The sequence below is a fragment of the Falco rusticolus genome, chromosome 4 (genome assembly GCF_015220075.1).
Source record: "Falco rusticolus isolate bFalRus1 chromosome 4, bFalRus1.pri, whole genome shotgun sequence".
NCBI lineage: Eukaryota > Metazoa > Chordata > Aves > Falconiformes > Falconidae > Falco > Falco rusticolus.
In genome coordinates, this window is record NC_051190.1 from 50,381,256 (window position 1) to 50,402,785 (window position 21,530).

The window sequence follows — 21,530 nt, forward strand, 5'->3', positions numbered from 1 at the left end:
GCAGGTCACTGACCATTTTGCCTTGGATTATGGGGGTTTCACTGTACTCCCTGTCCCCGTCTCCCAGCTCAGGGGGCTGGGTGCCCAGAGAACGACTGATCTCACTGTTAATGCCGACTTTGCTTCGGTCTTTAAGTACCTCAGACTTTTCCTCATCTTTTGTCACTGTTTTTCGCCCACATTGAATAAAGGACGGAGATTCTCCTTTTGTTGCTGATGTATTTATAGAAAAGTCTTTTATTGCCTTCTACAGCAGTAGCTAGGTTAAGTTCTAGCTGGGCTTCAGCCCTTCCAATGTACTTCCTGCATACTTTCACAATATCCTTGCAGTCCTCCCGAGTTTCCTGCCCCTTCCTCCAAAGGTCACAAACACTCTTTTTTTCCCTCAAGTTCCAGCCAAAGTTCTCTGTTCAACCAGGTTGGTCTTCTTGCCCACCAGCTCGTCTTTCAGCACATGGGGATGGCCTGATCCTGTGCCTTGAAGATATTCTTCTTGAAGGATGTTCAGCCTTCCTGGACCCCTTGGCCCTTCAGGACTGCCTCCCAAGGGACTCTGTCAACTTGTCTCCTAAATAGGCCAAAGTCTGCCTTCAGGGAGTCCAAGGCAGCAGTTCTGCTGGCTTCCCTCCTTATTTCTCCAAAAACTGAAAACCATAATTTCACAATCACTATGCTCAAGAGATTCTCCAACCCACCATGCTTCTGTGATTGCAACCATATCATAGTTTTCCAGCTGCACAGTGGCTTCCAACTCCTCCTGTTTGTGGCCCATGCTGTGGGCATTGGTGTAGATACACTTCAGTTGGACTATTGATCCCGCCACCTTTTTGGGGGGAGAAGCCCCAATTCCTGTGTGACTGTTCTCAGGAGCTTCTGTGGTTTCTAACATCAATAACCCTTGTGCCTTTGCTGCTGCAAGGATCTCCATGTCCTGCCTCCACCAAGACGGCAGACCTCACTAGGGACCTCACTAGCACACCCTCAAATGCTGACTGCCCTGAGGCTTATCTCTACCAAGCCTGGGTTTATCCCTTTCTCCCTTTAAATCTAGTTTAGGCCTCTTTCAACGATCCCTGCTAACTCCTGCACAAAGATCCTTTTCCCCCTTTGGGACAGGCGTATCCCATCTGTCGCCAGCAGGCCTGGTGTCATGTAGACTGACCCATGATCAAAAAACCCAAAATTCTGCTGGTGACACCAGGCTCGGAGCCAGGTATTGATCTGCTGCCTCTTCTTGTTTCTTTCCTCATCACTCCCTGCAACTGGAAGGACAGAGAAGAACATTGCTTGTGCTCCTGATCCCTTAACCAGTCATCCCAAGGCCCTGGAGTCTCCCTTGATTGCCCCTGGACTTCCTGTTGCAACTTCATTGCTGCCTACCTGAAAAATCAGTAACAGATAATAACCTGAAGGCTGCAGCAGGGTAGGCAGCTTTCCACTCACACCACTAGCCCAGGCCCCACGGAAGCAGCAGCCTGCTCTAGTGGCTTCAGTTTGCGTATTGGGCCTCCTGTCCCCTGCAGGGGAGTCTCCTCTGACAGTGACCCATCTTTTTTTCTTTACGGAAGCAGTTTGGATGGAGGGCATAGACTGACTTAACCTTGGTGACACCTCCAGCCTAGAGGAACCATCATCTTTGACACAGTGTAGTCCTGCTTGCAGAGCCTCATGCCTATCATGCCAGGGTGGGGCAGCCACAGAGAGGACACACCTGCTGCGTGGGGCAGACACTTGTCGCCATCGCCCCCCATCCCTTAAGCTTAGCCCCTGTCTGGGCTAAACCCTGCATTAACACCCGGAGAACACGGCAAGTGGCTCTTCTGCAGGGGGTGGAGGCAACTGTCTGCCAGCCAGGTGCTGTCATGGGAGATCTGCTGCTTACTAGGGACCTTGGTCCAGGTTGTCGCAGGGAGACTGCTGAGACTTGTCCAGGCCTTAAACCATCGCCCCCTGCTGCTCATCCACATGGTGACCACCACCACTACCTAGGAAGTCCTGGAGCAAACCAGGAGGGACGACAGACCTGCAGGAAGGAACGGCAAAGGACACGGCACCCCAGGCAATCTTCCTGACCTTACGGGTGCAGGCAAAGGCTTAGGTAGGAGCAGATTTATCCTGCAAGTTAACAGCTAGCTGTGTGACTGTTACAGACAGAGCTTTGGCTTGTGTGACCATGGCTCCCTCTTCGAGGAACGAGAGCTGCTAGCATGGGACAGGATTCATTTAACAACATGGTGCAGGAGCATTTTTGGCCACAGGCTTCCCAATCTGGTGAGGAAGGGTAAGAACCCAGTACATCAGGGGAGGTGATAATGGCTTGCAAGTAAGTGAGGGAACAGAGAAAGAAGGGCAGTTATGTGTTGCAGAGCAATGAAATCAAGAACACCCATTGGAAGGATAAAACAGATCAAAAGGGACTCAATTTAAGTGCCTGCACACAAACACACACAGCCTAGGAAACAAGAAGTTCAGTAAATTATTCCAAGCATACATCTAAATGTTGTACTTCAGAAACTCTCAAATATATTAATTATCTGAAGGAAATGCTTGCATAGACTCTAAAGCTAGAGGGCCTATTACAATTGGACCTTATCTTATATACACAATGGCACCATTTCTATGCCATACCTCTGGCTCACCCTGGGAGAGTATTCAGGGCCAAGAACCATCATATTCCTCCCCTGTTTTCATACTCCTCAAAGTTACTCTCAGCCACTATCACAATACTGTGCTATACCCATGATACAATCCAGGACAGCTGCTCCCACACAGCCCCAACCAACAATTCTCCCTCACTCAAAAGACTGCTCACAGAATTTACTTGAACTTAAAAGCCATCAAGATGCTGAAAAGTCACACAATCCTTATTTAAAGAATCCCAATGATCTAGGATCTACTGTGTCCTGACACCTGTTCTTCCACTGTTTACCTGTCCTCCTTGTAGAACTTTGCCTTACTTAATGTTTGAATTTCACTACTTATAGCTCCCAGACATGCCTTTTCTACCTTAGCAAGACTTCCCAGGCTGTGTGTGGCCACATACTTTAATGGCAGTAGCAGCAATAATTCCTAAATTCACACAGAGCAAGCAGCAATACTAATCTGTGTTATGCATATCAGACTAGAAATCCATGTCTTCCCATAAAATGGCCTTGCAAACTATATTCCCCATTTAGATTCCTCAAGATCAGAACAAAATCCCTCTGTCAACTTCTCCTGAGTGAATGAAATGCAACGAGTCTTTGTGGCTGCTCACTATAAAACAGTATTAACTACATCTTTAATCTCTTCATATGTCTCTTCTGAATGCTTTTTCATATTCCATCAGCCTTCTTGAAGTACAGATACTTGAAATGGAACCTTTATTAAGTAATATGCAGTAATGTCCCTAGAATGGCATCATTCTAGGACTGTTTTTATTCCTTTACTACCACAATCCCAAAGCCCATTTACAACTACTCTCTGTACAAATTCATCTATGTCTTGTTTCTCAATATATGATCCTTGTATATTATTCCACCAAAAAACTGGGGGTGTTAAAAGGAACCTGACATACAAATCAACTAAATAAACAGTCCAAATCAGTCTGTATCTATACTCTTCCCCATTATTCCTCACTGCATTAATTCTGTCATCTGGCACCTCCTTCCCTATATTTCCTCCTGCATCCAAGGATTTAGATTGCTCTGTAACCTCCATGACAACACAGCCCCACTGCTGACCAGGTGATGTAGCCAAGTGATACATACTGGCCACCTCTGCATTACGTGGCCTCTTGAGGTCTTTGGTGACTGTACATAAACAGCAGCTTTCCTCAAAGACAGCTTTGAGCCCCGGAAGAAGTACCACCTGAGTCTATGGTATTTAAGAAATCCTACCATTGCCACTGGTTTTATACAGAAAGATAAATAATACAGAAGTGCTGCAATGGAGAGACGGGACGCTGCTTGATGCAAGCAAATGTCGATTTATTGTACACAATCACGAGTTTATATATGTTTTCAGAAGCTGCCCGCTTTAAACAGATTAGTTCTTTAAGCTAAGCATTACATACTAGGTAATCCCTGATTGGTGGTTAACTACAAACAAAGGACACTTTAAGTAAGTGTTTACAGTCATCAATTAACAGCAAGGTGTTACCTCTCCTTGGCACCATCCCTTCCCCACTCCCCTATCCTCTCTTGGCATGACTCATCCTGTTAATTGTTATCTATTCACACTCCTTGTCCTCCCAGGGTTCGTGACCTACAAGCTCGAGCACATTCCCCTCAGCTAACTGATTGCCACCCATGGTCCTGATTTCCAGGCCCCCTCCTGCACAGAAGTGCATGCTAAAATAAGTGAAAGCTACAACAAACTGCAAATTTGTAAAGGGTGCTGTCACTAAGTGGCACTTATATGTGACATTGTTAGTAAGATGTTGGGCTTTACTATCTTTACTTCATCTGATTTGTATCTGAAAAAAAACCAAAGCCCGCAAGTTATTTACTAGGAAGACAAAAGCTAATGCCCAACACGCATTGCCTCTGCATAATGTTTCAAAAATCATGAAACATAAAATCATTAACTATCACGCTGTTTCTGGGTACACAAATCTCTCTGCTGTCAAAGTGAAGATAGTATTATTTACCTTCACTGCAATGAGGAAATGTAAAGGTGAAGTGATAAATGTCTGCTCCTGCCCAATGGAACCGTGCTTACCAAAATGAATCCACAGCCCTGTGTGTGTCTTCGCTCACACAGTCTGTGTGATGTGAGCTATGCCATGCACAGGCATCTAATTATTTACCTGCCCTTCCTGTCAAGCTCAAAGTGAAGGAACTTTTTCTGGGGCAGCAGATGTTTGGAGATGATGGCAGGGAAGAGCCTTAAAGAAAAGAATGCACCCAACAGTGGGACAAACCCTTGCACTGCATGGTGGCAGGAAGAAGCATGAGCCTGCCCCGTGGGCTATCTGCTGGTTTGCACTGCCTTTTTTTTTTTTTTTTTTCCCCCCTCCAAAATAGGGCCTAGCTAAAGGGAACAAGCAGTCTTCTTATCCATAGAATGAGTATGAATATAGACTGTAGTACTTGTGAATACACTCTGTCACTGACATGAGGTAGCGCATGGCTTTCATGCATACATATATCTTAAAAATATGAACAATCATCACCAAAATACATCTGTACAGTACTTTAAGGAGCAAATTGCTCCAGACAGAAAATACTGAACCATAAGTATCAAAAACTCTGAATTTCAGTTACTTACATTTAAGAAAACAGGAGCACTATGGGGGAGTTCTTCATTTAAGAGCACTTAATTGAGAACTCAAAAAAAAATCCCAAACAATAACAACCTAACTAAAAAGATTCTCCTTTAGACAGGAAAGTAACAATAGAATAAAAAAAAGAGGCAATAAAATAAACAGTACAAGTCATACAGACAACTTTTACATTGCAGTCTCTGCTACAATATTCAATTAGAGAACTTAACATAATTGACTCAAAATCCATGGTGATACAAAGCCAAAAACAATACAAAAAGATTTAAGTAGTATTTCAGTAACAAAAATGTCCTCCTAGAAATAATTAATGTTTGATGTACTAGCGAAAGAATTTACAACATTGTTGACAATAAGCATTCTGTTAAGTATTTAGAAAGAAGTCAGAGGAGGTGCTAGAGGTTTATATTGGTGACAACAAAATGCTTATTACTAAAACCATTCCTACACAAGAGTGCTAAAGTTGGACAATTTAGGATTATTAGCTGAATACCGACTGCCATTCAACGGCTTTATGAGAAATAACTTGCGCATTCCTTAGACCATTATCATTGACTTAAGAAATCTGGAAACACTAAAGAAGAATGGAAGAAAGTTAATGCCGTATCAGATAATAAAATAGCGAACCGGATAAACCAGTAAGTCTGACAGTCTAACAGTATTGCTGCCATAGTTCTCAGGAAATATTAGTACTACTAAAGCATGTTTTATAGTTAACGCTAATCAAAGCAGTTTTATGGAAAACATATCTTGTCTAACTAAGATGATATATTTTCATAAGAATATTTATCATAAGACTATTTATAAAAAATTGCTCATTTGTTCATACAGCCTTCCATAAACCATTGACCATGTGAGTACCTTTGTTTAACTGAGGCTAGACATGAGGCTTATAACAACAGACATTCGGTAGACTTCATTCCAACCCAGTGCAGGTGTGTGCAATATTTACGAGCTGACCGCTCTTGACAGTCAATGGAGAGAAACAGGGATGTTTCAGGAGATTACAGTACAACCTATTCAAGTCTTTGTATTACAGTGTGGTGTGTCAAACCCTATACTCACTGTAAAAGGAACCTATGACAACTCATTCAGTTGTAGACACCTACAGTTAAATAAACCACATCTTCATGCACTTCTTGAAGCACAGGGTGCCAGAATTTAAACCAAGAAATGACAGACTGGTATTGCAAAAGCATTGTGGATAACCTAACTACTTAACAAGTGCTGAGATGCACAGTTGCAAAGTGACTGGTATTTGTCAACTGCTACTCTTCAATTACTTGTGGAATTGCTGTGATAAAAAACTGCTGAGCAAACTCCAGCAACACTGTTTATGCCCAGTGCAGCACCAGCTGAAGAACACTAATTGTCTTCAGCTAGGCCACAGTCCATGTTTTCATGTTTCAAGAATTTCTTTGCAAGTTAGAAGTGAGAGGAATACTGTGACAGATTAATACTGTTCAGGTTAAGAACCAGTGCTAACCTCATTTACAGCTCTCAAGTTCCTACAACCAAACAGTGCTGAGGAGAAACAAACCACTGCAAGAATAAGCAGCCAGGGCAGCATGGGAACTTCTTAAACCAGCTTTATCGATAAATTCCATTTATGTCAAACCTTAACTTACATGTTTTCAAAGCTAAAGAAAGAAGCAGAACTGTTGGGAACATTTTTTTTACAAATGAGAAGTAGGAAAGGTGAAGAAAATTCACAATAAAATTCACTTGCAACTAGCTGTTTGTAGGCAATTGAAACAAGCAAATTTGGATTAATGCAGTATAAGAAAAAAAATAAAAGATTGCCACATGTTGCTTGCTCAGTGCTGGCCCTCCAGGAAGAGTGGGTTTTGGAGAAAAAAAGATCAAGAAAAATCAGAGGACAGTCTCAGGATTTCCAGTTTAAATGCTGATCAGATTAAGAGAAACCATAGATTCTGACTCAGGTATACACTGGTGAAATATCTGCTGTACCCTGGCCTGTAACATTTTGAATAAAATATTCAACCCTCCACAAAAATCAATACAACACATTCTTAATATATGTCAAAAAAGCAAACTATATAGTAACAGCTAAATGAAGAATCATCAGCAGATAGGACCTGTTGTCTGCTTAACATCATGTGATATATCTGTGATTCAGGAGAACGTATGAAATTGAAAAGAACACTAATTAAGCTTGCATAAGTCACAAGGGGACAGGACAAGTAATTTATACTCTTATCCAAGTCATTTGGTGGATTAGGAACAAAAAGCTATATATAAATAAATGTGCATTCAGAGAGCGTGAAAGAGGAGGCAGACCACTTGTTGCATGGGATGTATACTCTTGGGAAGCAAGAAACCTAAAAAGATCTTCAGAAACATGGAAGAAACAACGCACATATACTGTCCATACAAAGCAAGAGCTAAAGTGGGTGCACGAGTCAGGGACAACCTGGTCCAAGCAGCTATCTATACTACTGCAGCAGAAAGGTCATCCTGGTACCCTGAAACTGCCATAAAGAACAAAGCCAAAACACAGGTGTAAGGGGTGAAATAGGAGGAATAGAAATAGCCACAGGAAATCTAGAAAAAAATAGAGTCAGTATAAAACACAATGATAGGGGGAAAAGCACAGTAAGACCAGATAAGGAAAAGGGATCAGGGAAGGATTTAAAGACTTATAGAAAGATACACTACTAGAAAGTGAATGTGGGAGGCCTACAATGAAGGTGCAAGAAAGTTTATTTGGACCAGAAACTTAAGATGGAGCACAGATCTGGCAAGACAAAAAAAAAAAAATTAAAAACAATCTATGACAGCACTGTCAGTGACTACTGTCCTGTCAGTTGCAGGACAGAGAGTTAACAGACAGGTTGTATTAGATGTAACCAATGCTATGTGATGCTATACACTCAGGCTCTCATACGTACATGCCTCTGCCATGTACCATGCAAGCACTTCCTAGGAGCCATTCCCCTTTATCATTTACTATCCTGAGACTTTTAACAAAGACTGTGGAAAAATTCATATTTCTGACACCATCAGACCTGCAACCAAAGGTCTACTTAGCCAACAGTTAGTACCAGATGCTCAAAGAAAGACTATATGAAATAAAATTTAAAAAAAAATCTTGTAAATATATATATATTTAATTTTTTTTACAACTATATCAGGTATTCTAATAAACATACTCTGGCACATTAAAACTTTCCTTACTGTATGGGTAGAGCATTACAGCCACAACACTATTATTGCAAAAAACAAGACATACATATTCCCCCTGCATGATCTTCCTGTTTCTAGCAGCCACGGTTTACTAACACCCTGATCCAAGACTACCATGTTTTATAGCCAGCAATGGAATTGTCCAACACCTGTGTTTGAACCCATTTATACTGTAGACAGCTGAAACATCTTTTAGTAATAAATGCTACAATCTAATTTGGCATGAGCTAAAAAAAAAAAAATCCCAACCCTTTGTGTTCGTTTTAAGCCTGTTGCCTGATAATTTCATCACATGTCCATATGTTCTACAAATCCTAAGCCCATATGTTCCAGAAATAGTAGCCTGTCTTTCCTCCGTGATGACTGATGATCTCTAGCAGTTATCTTCATCTATCATTTTTCTAAAGAATCTCACATACCTCCTCTGACAGAAATCTCTCCACCTCTCACTAACCCTATCAGTCTAGAATTCTTCTAGTTCTACTAGTCACGGCATCTTAAGGGATATAGAACTGCATTCACTCTTCAGGACACATGAGTGAACCGTGGATACATACAATACTGTAACAATAACTTCAGTTTTGTTAATTCTTTTCCTGTAACATGTAACATCAAATTTTCCATTTTAATCGCTATTGCTAAGCTCATGCTTGCAGAAAGCTATCTACAAAGATGCTAAGATTTCTTTCTTAAGCCAAAAGACATAACTTTGACAACAATGCGGCTACACTGGCAGGCTTATTTTCTCTACACACTTTGCGTATTAATTCATCAACCTCAAATTTATTCTGCCATATTATCATCCAGTTTTGAAACACTCTTCCTCAGTCTTAAGAGACAGGTTTAGGTTCCACTGCACTGAATAACTTCACATTGTCAGCTAATTTTGTTGCTTCATTCTTTACCTCTTTAGATATCATTCGTCATCCACTGAACACCCATGAAGAACCAAAAAGGCACTCTTTCCATTACAGAAACTGAACATTTATTTGTCTTTCTGCAGCCACCACCCCCAGCAGCTCCAGGGCCCAGGGACTCCACTAGTTCAGGTCAGTCCTTTCCAGAGCTCTGTCTGTAGTTTCTTAATAGCTTGTCAGTTAGTGAAAGTATACTTTTGGTCTTGGTCTCCATTATCCCTGAGACTAGCAGGTTTGTGTCTCTGTGGGGTTTTCTTTAGTGCTTCCCCCATTTACTTCTTATCCCCCTTTGCACAGAAAACATCCCTGACTGCATAAACTTAATGAAGAGGAGGTGTTCTCTCACCTTCCACATGCTCTTACATCTCCTCACGATGTTCAACAAAGGGAAATGCAAAGTCCCACACCTGGGGAGGAACAACCCCAGGCACCAACACATGCTGAGGGCCACCTGCTTGGAAAGCAGCTGGTCAGAAAAGGCTATGAGGGTTCTGATGGACACCAAGCTGAACACCAGCCAGCAGTGTGCCCTGCCTGCAAAGAGGGCATGTGGTGCCCTGCGCTGTGTGGGGCAGTGTTGCCAACGGGTCGAGAGAGGGGATCCTTCCCCTCTGCTCAGCACTGGCGAGGCCACAGCTGGAGTGCTGTGTCCCGTGCTGCGCTTGTCCAGTACGGGAGAGACACAGACATACTGGAGAGCCCAATGAAGGATATGAAGATGACAAAGGGACCAGAGCAGCCCTCCTATGAGGAAAAGCCAAGAGTACTGTGAGTGTTTATCCAGGAGAAGAGAAGACTCAGAGGGGATCTAATTAACACCTATAAATACCTGATGGGAAAGTGCAAGAGGATGAAGCCTCTTTTCAGGGGTGCCCAGTGACAGACCAGAGGCAATGGGTGCACACTGAAACACTGGAGGTCCCCTCTAAACATCAGCAAACACTATTTTACAGTGAGGGCAATGGGGATTAGAATAGGTTGCCCGGACAGGTTGTGGAGCCTCCTACCTTGGAGAGATTCCAAGGTGGTCTGTACATGGTCCTGAGCAACCAGCTCTGCTTGAGCAGGGGAGATGGACAAGATAACCTCCAGAGGTCCCTTTCAACCTCAACCATTCTGTGATTCCCTACTTTTCCTGACTGCTTATGAGGAATTTTCCTTATTGACTATATACTTCCCGTGTTAGCTTTTACAATCTTTAGAAACCTTGCCGAGAGCATCTGCAAAACACTTAAGTACAACACACTGACAGGCCCACTCCCACTCACACAACCCATCAGAGAATTCTAATTCTATTAAGATAGGAGCACAAAAGATAATAGAATAGGAACATAACGACCTGTGGGACACCGTTTGCCTCTACAGAAGACATGCTGATGCCTTATCTGCAACAGCATGCTTAGACACCAGTCCTTTGAATAAAAGACAGGATTCCACTAATTACAACTTCACATGCAGTTTACATTGTTAAACATACTAACAGATGAGGATGGCTGCAGCACTTGACAGAAGCATTCACTCAGAAAATAAAATTTGAAGGAGTTATGAAGAGCTTGACAGAAATCTTATGAGCCTGACAGAAGATACTACAGAACATGGTATCAGCCATTAGCTCTCTCTTGCTTTCATCATACTGCAGCCAGTGCTGGTCACATCTCTAAAAAGTATACAGCAGAATTAATAGAGATACAGATATGGAAAGACTAGGTACAAAATAATTATCTTATGAAGAGGAACTGAAAAAGTGTGCTTGTTTATATTGCAGGGGAGGGGGAAAATGTGCAGAACTGAGACTAGCACTGAGACAAAACTAGGACACATTTATCTTGTAACAGAAGAACTAGGGGACCACCAACAAAACCAGAGGGTGACAAACTCACAATCAGTGAAAGCTTTTTCATGCAGAATAGTTAGCCTGGGGCACTAACTGGCATAGGTCTTGCTAAGAGACTTTGAAGATGCAAAAGGAGGTAAGGAGCATCCAGGTTTCTTGACCTTGCAAGCCACACAGCAAAATCTTTACATGTCAAACAGCCACAAGACACATACCACCGTATACTTCAGAGGGTGACAGAGAGAAGTACCAGATAGTTCACAGAACAGTTATGACAGAAGATGTCTCACATGTTCCACGCTGCCTTGGGCCCTAGCTGGTCTGTGCATACCACTGGATCCCAGGGAGACCTAGTGATGGTGTTCTTGGCAGTCCCCACTGGTTTGCATCCTTCCAAAGATAGATCTGGACTACCAAGCACAAAAATGGCACCAGAATTACTTACAAACCATATACAGATACGCTTGGACGAGACACTTAGATTCATACAAGAATATCCAGAGTTGTTAAGAGAACAATGAGAAAGTTTGTAAAGAACAAAGCCCACAGAACAGAAGCCAGGCTCTACTGAGAGCTAACAGCATCCTTCTGTGAGGGGCAGCTTATTGCCTAGCATTAATCACAAGGGATTTAAAAGACCATTCTAGAGATGACTGGGTATTATTAGACTATTTTTTTCTGATTACAAATGAGTAATTTTGTTTTTTTAATTGTATATATATACATATTATATATATATAATATATAATAATAATGATATGAAATATCAATAATGTCCCCAATTTGCTGCAACAAATGGTAAATGTAGTTAAAAGTGAAGGTACCTTTACAGGGAGGGTTAGTAACTATTCATACAACATTCACCAGTGTCACTCAGCATATGGAAATTAAAGTCAGCTCTAATGAACTGGTGTACAGGACAGAACTGCTGGACCAAGCCATTTTATTAAGATAGATCCATTCAAAGTGTGTGTTTAAAGGCAAGGAATGATCTAAGAACAAAGAATGAAGAACATCCCGCTAAAGCAGGGGATCATGTCTTGAGAAGTGGAAAATGTGAAAAGGAAGTATGGACCCACAGTGGGAAAACAGACTGAATTACCTGTGCCACACTGTGGCAAAGAGAGCCAAAAGAACCCTTACATTTATGAAGAGGAAGCAAGGATAATAAGATGATTTTCTCTATATACTTTGATAACTAGAGAAGTCCATGTTGGGACACTGAATAAAGTAGTGCAAAGTACAATCCAGAAGTCTGAAAAATGCTGTCCACAAAAGGTGGACAAATTTAATGAAATGAAGTTGAGAGATGAGAACAATGATGATGTTTAAGTACATTCAATGTAAGTACCAGCAGTCACAAAATCCCGAGTGATAGAAAGCTTTTAAATTACACAGAAAAAAAAAAAAAACAACAGAAGAGCCACTGGACAAAAGCTGATGTGAGACAAACTATGCCACAAATCGTTACCACACAGTGCATGTCAGTTAGGAGCATGGTGGGGGGTAGGGGGTGACCACACTCCTAACCATTACAACACCCTCTCCTACATAAGCCCAGATGATGCTTATAACCTTCACCTCTTGCCTTCAGGATAGTCTAGCAGTCACAAACAAGACAAAGAATCCAAGCAAAGGGGCTAGCATGGCCATTAGAAGCTCTTCAAATCCTTCTTTGCCCCAAGTCAGTATTGACCTGCCAAAAGCCTTCTTAACAGATATTTGCTGAAGTTCTTAAATCCTCCACTGATACGGGCTCTACAGGCAGTATATTCAATTTTTAATTTATAATAGCTAACCAAACTGCAGCTTGTCTTTCGGGAAGATATAAGGCTCACAATAAGGACAAAAGTCCATTAGGGCTCAGTAAAATACAGGTGTCAGCTGATCCAAAAGTCTCTTTCAGCCAAAAGATCCATTAATCTGTAAACAACCATGATCATGCAGATCAACACCTGGCTTCATGCTGGCGTTAACCCCAGGACTTTGACTTCTATGATCACAGAATTTGATGAATACAGATTACTGGGAGAGAGAGGATTCACCATCAGTCAGTTCCCTCAGGACCCTGGCATGCACTCCACCAGGTCCCATGGACTTGTGTATGTTCAGGTTCCTCAGATGGTCTAGAACCTGATCTTCTGTGATGGGTGGGACTTCATTCCCCCAGCCCCCTGCCTTGAGATTCAGCAACTCAAGAGATCTGGGAGGAGCAACTGTCAGTGAAAACTGAGAAGGGAAAAAAGTTGAGTACTTCAGCGTTCTCCATGTCAGCTGTGACCAGATTCCCTGTCTCATGTATTGGGGGGCACAATTTCTTTTGTCCTCCTTGTCTAACTAGGGTACCTGCAGAAGCCCTTCTTCTTATTCTCCACATCCCTTGACAATTTTAATTCCAGCTGTACTTTAGCTTTCCTGATCCCATCCCTACACTTGTGGGCAGCACCTCATATTATTCTCAGGACACATTCCTGCTTCCACTGCCTATGAGTTTCTCTCCTATGCTTTGGATTTACTAGGAGGTCCTTACTCAGCCATGCTGGTTTCCCACCTTCCTCACCTGATTTCTCAACTCTGGTAAGCAATAGTTCTTGTGCTCTAAGAAAAATGTCTTTAAATAGCCGTCAGCTCAATGTCCAAATCGAGACCAGTATCAAGTGGTGTCCCTCAGGGGTCCATACTGGGACCAATACTTTTTAATGTCTTTATTAATGACATAAATAGTGGGATTGAGTGTCCCCTCAGCATGTTTGCAGACGACATCCAGCCGAGTGGTGCAGCTGACAGGCTGGAGGGAAGGGATGCTGTCCAGAGGGACCCTGACGGGCCGGGGAGTGGGTGCTTGTGAACTTCATGAAGTTCAACAAGGCCAAGTGCAAGGTCATGCCCCTGGGTCAGGGCAATCACCAGTACCAGTACAGACTGGGGGGTGGTGAATGGACTGAGAGCGGCCCTGCGGAGGAGGACCTGGGGGTGCTGGCAGATGAAAAATCAGCCGTGACCCGGCCACGTGCGCTCGCAGCCCAGAAAGCCCCCCATGCCCTGGGCTACATCCCCAGCAGCGTGGCCAGCGGGGCGAGGGGAGGGATTTTTCCTCTCTGCTCTGCTGAGACCCCACCTGGATCCAGCTCTGCAGTCCACAGTAAAAGACAGACGTGGACCTGTTGGAGTAGGTCCAGAGGAGGGCCATGAAAATATCAGAGGGCTGGAACACCTCTCCATCTATGAAGAAAAGATGAGAGATCTGGGGCTGTTCAGCCTGGAGAGGGGAAGGCTCCAGGGAGGCCTTTTTGTGGCCTTTCAGTACTTAAAGAGGCCTGATAAGAAAGATGGAGAGCAGGGCCTGTAGTCAGAGGACAAGGGGCAATGGTTTTAAACTGAAAGATGATGGGTTTAGATTTGACATCAGGAAGACATTTTTTACAGTTAGGGTGGTGAGACTGGAACAGGACTATCATTCTATGAACGACACACTGAATGAGCTTTGTACTTTCTCCTGCAACTACGCGCATTGGCCACTGTCCACACAGAGTCTGATCAGCATACCAGCCAGCACAGTTATGTGGTTATTCCTATGACCTCAAAGAAGAAAAAACAAGAATACAACACCTCAAGTAACCTTGCAGTATGTCTTTTCTCCACATTGGAAACAGAAAGCTTAAAAAAATTATCTACAGGTAACATTCAAAAATCATTCCTCACTCACCTAACAACGGCAAACATAGCTCTTGCTTCCCATCTAGACATCACCTTTTAACTGTAAATTCTGCAGTTGCCATGAACTGTACATGCTTTGCCAGGGGAAAATGACTGTTTTAAATCTTTAAATATCATTAATCAATAAATTTTGAATGTTATGCCTTGTTAGGCCTTGCAATTTCACCAAATTAAATCCAATTTCTTCCACATCATCAAAAGCACATTTGCAAATCAAAGGCCACATGCTTATGAAAAGTTAAGTTTATACAATTTCCCACTTCAGTGCAATAGCTGTGCCTTTAAGTTTAAAAATATATGATTGGTAAATGGTATTTTCTTCTCTGCAGTTCAGGACTTTGAAAGGAGCTGAACTGCCTTTATAAACAAATATTTTAAAAGATTCATTCACAGGCAGAGAATAAGCGTGCCAAATTTCAGGGTAAAAATTAAAACATACAGCGTTGATTAGACTCCGACACTCTTGGAGCAGGCAAATTCTTCAGTCTAGCTAAGGGCTTCATTTAAGCCATGGTGATAGTTATAGTTGAAGAGATATGCTTCTACCCCTAGCTTTGCACAACTACCATAGACAAACACAGACATCATCATTATGGTAAGAGTAAAAAACAGTAAAGGCTATTGGACTACCCAAGGCCATAAAGGCAAGGACAGGAAGGATGTCTCTCCACCACTAGAATAAATGAAGAGAGAGGTTTTTTTAAAAAAGGAAGATCAAAACAGCTTTCCATAAAACTCCTGGACAAGGTTCCCATTATTGAGGTGCCAGTGATACCAATACATCAAGGTACAAGAATGACCATGCACTGTTACCGTTGTGTTCACTCAGTGAATACCAGAAACATTTGACAAGGGCATCTCAGGCTGCCAATTCACAAAAATCACATGTGACTCACTTGGTGACTTCTGAGTAACATTTCCTGATAAAGACATACTAGCCACTGTCTACATTATGAAAGCATCATGGAGAAGACTGCAGTAACTCTGTGAGCTAGAAGAAGCAGCACGCAAATTATAGTTACTTGCTTGCTTCTGTGCACTTAGGACACTACTCTATAAATAAAAAACATGGATAATTCCGTGGCATAACACCAACACTCTTAATCCTTTACATTTTAAATTAAGAACTATTTCATTCCTCCAACTGTATCATTCCAGAAAAGCTAGGTTGCTGGTATGTGATTCAATTTAAGTGGAGACCAGCAAATTCCAGGTGTTAGCCCAAGCACTGTGGAAACCACTGTGGCCATACCTCACTGGGAGAGGAGCAAGCTCCAAGTGATTAAGAGTACTGAAAGTTACAGTTAACACTCTAGCTTTCATCAAAAAGCTAAAGGAATTTTGATACATAAGCTCTTCCGATTCCAGTAAGGGTTGCAGACTCTCTGCAGGATTATATATCAGGAGGTATGTTCTGTGTTAACTTTAACATCAACGGGTTCTTAACAAGTCTGGAAGCATACAGAACATGGCATGGGATGGTTACAGGAACAGAAAGAAATGTAGTGTGGTGTCAGAACTGAAAAGGAAAGAAACTTTCCTAGATGTCAACTAGAAAAGAAATGTTTTGCCACATTTGCTGCCTGACATTCAGTGGTCATCTTGAACCCAACACCATCAATAAGTGCAAACACAATTAAAAAAAAGAAAACTCACAACAGTGTTTCCTGCTTAGCAGGTTGTTATTCTCATTTTCTTTAGTTCCAATTTCTTTTGCCTAGCATCTGCAGTCACCCCCTTTTTGTCTGGTCTCTCCTGCTGCCAAGTAACACTCATCCATACCTCAGTCTTCTATCATTTGGAACCGGAATGAGGAGAACTACCAAACTATCTTTCTAAAAGATGTACCCCTACTCAGCAACAACTGCAAGCTGGATACAGGTACCCACTACCTTTAGGAACATGCCAGAGCAAATGGTCCTATAGCTCTCCCTGGACTCAGAATCCGAAAGAACATTTAGCTGAACAGAAAAGGACAGAATACTGACAGAAAACAATCACAGAAAAGTCAATCACAGAAAACTGGGACAATCAGGAAAAAACCTAACATCGAAACAGCGGACTTGAGAATTCAGGGGATTTTTCTAACATTGTTTACTCCAAACCGCTGACTCCATAATTAGATGGCAGCAAAAATGTAAAAGGTATGTGGAAAAAAAAAATTACTCCGTATTTGCCTCATTTTCCTATTCTGTTTCCACATATCCATTACTAGTCAGAGACAGGATATTTTGGTCTGAGTCAGCACCAACACAGTTCCTAAGTTCATGTGAGTTATGACTGGTACACTAGTACTGCTGCCTCTGCATAACACTGTCCCTAGCTCAGTCAGATTCATACAGCCAGAGGTAGCAGGCATCAGGCAAAGTTTGTAACTATGCTGCAGCAGACTAAGCAATGTGGTTGTTAAAGGGCCAAATCAGAAGACAGTAACAAGCCTAACATGTCTTAAAATAAAAAAAAAGTTACAAGCTAGGATATTTATTTTCAATGCAAAATAGAACACATTTTTTTTACCAGACAATTTATGCTACCAGTGAAGCGACCTGTGCAGGCTGTAGAAGGTGAAAAGGCACCAATCCAGTTGTAGGAAAAACAAAGTCCCTTACAGGTACACTGTGTACTGACTGGGAAAAAAGACAGATGGATACAAGTGGACATTCACCAGTGGAAGCAACAAGAAGAATGGAACTGACGGTAGAAAATAAAGACCTGAGTGGCAGATTTGAGTACCTTATCATGGAGATGACCAATGCATATCCAACATCAGCAGGTACTGGAGAAGTCTACCAGCTGGGAAGAGCTAACCATGGTAATTTAAACCTGCTGTGAGAAGCCTAGTAACCCTACAAATCAATAGCTATTTGATAAGAACTAATCACATTTATTTGTAGCTAACAGAGTAATGAATTACCACAAAGAGTACCTGCTAGTCCTCCTCCTCTTCATTCTTTCCTGTTAGGCCTGGTCTTACCACCTGCATTCTCCAACGTTACTCACTCTGAGCCAGCCCACTCTGCCTAATCAGCACTCTCCCTGCCAGCACTAGCAGAAACTATCACAGAATTAGTTGGCTAGTAAAAGGACCAGCTTAGGTCAATAGCAGCAAGCAGGCAGTTCAGGATCTATTTCACAAAATAACATTTCCCATATGTCCAAAGGCAAACATGTTCCACTCCCAAGACAAAGCAGAGACACATTCTTTACACCTAGAACAGGTCATTTTTCAAAAGGCTAAAACTTACCTGTACCGGACTAGGTAGCTGATGAACACCTGGAGTCACATGTGTATAGACCAAGAGGAAGCAGGAAGCTTATCCAGCAGGGGGGAGCAGGAGACCAGATACTATGTCATGATGATTTAGCAACAGATACTCTCATTGACCTGAAGCAGGAACAGCTCTAAGACAGCAAGCCAAGGATGCATTTGGATCCAGCTCTGAAAAAGAGAAAGTACATACTGAGTGAGAGGGAAGTAATACACAATATAAATAAAATTTCCTAGACCAGCACCAACCCATGTGACACTTCATAAGCAATACAACTGGAGGGAAAAAAAAAAAAAAAGAAGAGGGAAAAAGCAAGAAAGAAAAGATGCAACTGACAGTGATTAGGGGCTTCTTTGCAGACAACTGCACACAAATGCATGCCCATATTGCCAAGACAGTACTTTTGCCCAGGCACTAGGCTATCCTCATAGGCTATTCAGCTTACAGGTGGGAGCCAGCATATATTTGGGGAAGACTGGAAATAAACTTGAAGGAAGCACACCACTTGTCTATAACCTGTCAAGATGTTGAAACATGCTCTAGTATGAACCATAGGATGGTTAAGATTGGAAAGGACCCCTGGAATTTGTCTGGCCTAACCAAGAAGCATGGGTATCTTCTTACATAGATGTTCTCAGTTGCATTTCTGCCATCAGATTATCTCTGGCTACTTTTGGGAAAGCAGGTCAGTTCAGGAACTTCAAGCAAGCCAGCTTGCTTTCATTCTTAAAAAAAAAAAATCAAATCCTTTAAGTCTATCAGAGTACTCTAGCATTTCAGCAGGTGTTGTTAGCTGCCCTGGTAGGATGATGAAAGTGTGGCAGACTGGGAGAACTAATGACCCCACAGACTTAGGGTTTAGTCAGGCAGCTTCAGTGTCTGTATATTCATGATAGGTCCCAGAGAAGATGAGCCAGGGTAAGAAGGAAAAGGGAGCCACTCCTCAGAAAGAGCTGAGCCAGCTGCACCTGTGTATGCAAAGCACTGCTTCTTCTGCCAGCTCTCTACTGTAGCTGATGAAGAAAAGAAGCATTGCAGCAGAACAGATGTGAACACCAGCACTCACAGCATTCACAAGTGTAAGCTCATACTTAGTCATGCAGTTAGAAGCAACTGCTCAAAGAACCAACAGGCCAGAAAGGGAAACACAAGCATCACAGTGCCAGCCTAGGCAGGGCTGGTCAGCACAAGAGCAGACAACTCCATCAGGGACAGTAACAATGTTCTAGGTCCAGCAGGGTAAAAACAAGGGAAGAACAAAGAGCAGAAAGAAGATCATGGTGAACTGTGTTAAAACAGAGCTGATGTCAAGGAAGGATGGAGTCCGGGAAAGCAGTTCTGAGGCAGAACACAGCAAATGAAGGCAATGCAAGTGAGAAAGGCTTGACCAGGAGAACGCATAAGGTACAGAAAGGAACATCACTGCAGCACTGTGGAAAAGGAAGCAGCCAAAGGCTGACGTTGGGGATCTCACCCTCACCCTGCCCTAGGGGAAGATGGGCTGGTTTGTCATCATGGCGTCCCAATGGTAAACAGCAGGTTGTCGATTGCTCCCAAGGCAGCACCAAGGAACCAGTTATTTTCAGACGCTGCAGGACTCCGCCTGGATGGGCAGTAGTATGAAGCCAATCTCTCCAAGGGCAGTGATGACAACACTGGGCAAGGATACTGAACAAGTGCACCCCCAGACCATGCTAACTGGGGAATGACCCTGCCTTCTCCTCAGTCTGCCGCTGAATTTCTGCCTCAGTCCAGCACAGGGTCCCTCCACAGGAGATGCTGATAGAGGAGAGTTCAGGCCCAAGGAACAGGAAGGAGGGAAGGAGCAGCAGTCTCCAAGCAGCAAGCTCGTGGCGCCACAGTGAGATGGTTTGCCTGTGCAGGAAGTCAAGATCTTCTGGACGGCCACGCAGAGCATTAGTCTCCTACAGATACAGATCGGTTTGTCCTGAGTATCTGGGACTACACATCTCCCTCTGAAAAGAGAGCTGAGGGGCAACAAAACATATGCTCTCTCTCAAAAGGTGCTACCTCCTACATGAAGGCTGCTTGTTCCTGGGGAGCTGGCGACAGTTGCACTGGGGTGCGCCATGTCTCCAGGATCAGGGTGTTGAGAAGAGGACCCTCCTTTCCAGACGACCGTGACAGGGCAGGCTAGCCGATTCCCCCCGGGAAGGTCAGTCCCTGCCGGGGGAAGCCTCCTGAGGGGGCCTGCAGGCCACATCTGGGAGCGGTAAATGAGCACCGGGCTGCCCCTCCCCGCCTGCCTCCCTAAGCCACCGGGACCCGGCGAGGCAGCAGAGCCGCCGCAGCGGGACAGAGGATGCGGGGCACGGCCCGGGACAACCGGCGGGCCAGGCGGGCGGCCGCACCGGCGCGACGCCAGTCCCCAAGGGAAGAGCAGAACGAGCTGGTTCCCCCGAGAGCTTCAGCCCCCGGCCCCGCGGGGCAGAAGGCACGGCGGGCGGCACAGCGGCGGCGCGGGGTCCGCTGCCCCGACCCGGCGAGCCCCCGGTCAGGCGCGCGCTGCGGGCAGCACCGGGGCCGGAGCAGCGCCAGTGCCCGGGGTCCGGGCGCCGGGGCCCGTGCCCGGCCAGTGGGCGCCGCTGGCGGGGCAGGGGGAGGGAGGTGGCAGCGCCCAGGCGGCGGCGTCCCGCAGCCAGCGCTCCCGCAGGTGCCCGGGGCAGGGGGGGGGCGGCGGCACCCGGGTCAAGGCTCACCGTCCCGTCCATGCTCCTCCCCGCCGCGGCGCTCTCCCACTCTCCCGGGGGCCGCCGTCCCAGCGCCGGGCGCGGGGCGCCTGCGCGGCGCTGCAGAGAGCGGCGCAGGGACCGTCTGCAAAGTGCGCGTCGCTCGCCGCCCGCGCAGGAGCGGCAGCGCGAAGCCGGGGCAGGCGGCCCGCAGCACCCCCGCCGCCAGGGCGAGGGGCTCGCCACCGAGCGACCGACGCCTTGGGCCCGCCGCGCTCCCACCTCCTGCCTTTTAGCGCCGCTTCAGCAGGGGGGAGGATGGCGGAGCCGCGGCCCCCGTGGCCGCTTCCCAGCCCCGCGGGGGCGGTGCGGCGCGGAGCTCCTCCCGCGGCGGGCGGGGGCAGCGCCCGCACCTTCCCGGCCCTGCCGGCCGCCCCGGGGAAGCTCCCGCTAGCCAGCGGCGTCCGCGGCAGCCTCGGGAGGGGGATGGACGGGCTGCGGGTCCGCCACGGCTAGCCCCCTGCCGCCACCGAGCCCGGTGTCACAGTCCCCCGCCTCCAGAGCCCCCTCACCGCCACGGCGCCCTCCCGCCGCTGAGCGCCCCTCGCTCCCCACCGCCCCCAGCCGCCGCAG

General features: G+C 44.9%; 1 protein-coding gene across 4 annotated transcripts in view; it reads right to left on the bottom strand.

The window, feature by feature from the left end:
- Positions 1-21,253, bottom strand: part of SMARCD3 (SWI/SNF related, matrix associated, actin dependent regulator of chromatin, subfamily d, member 3) — a 111,232-nt gene extending 89,979 nt beyond the window's left edge. The window contains exons 1-3 of one of the 4 annotated variants that reach the window (XM_037384198.1): positions 20,239-20,863; positions 19,688-20,132; positions 18,184-18,377 (exon numbers count right to left, since the gene is read on the bottom strand). The gene's annotated coding sequence lies outside the window, so the exon portion shown is untranslated. Of the gene's footprint in view, positions 1-18,183; positions 18,378-19,681; positions 20,864-20,927 lie in introns of those variants that run through there. The other 3 variants (XM_037384199.1, XM_037384197.1, XM_037384200.1) reach the window with 3 other exon arrangements.
- Positions 21,254-21,530: the final 277 nt, after the last annotated feature.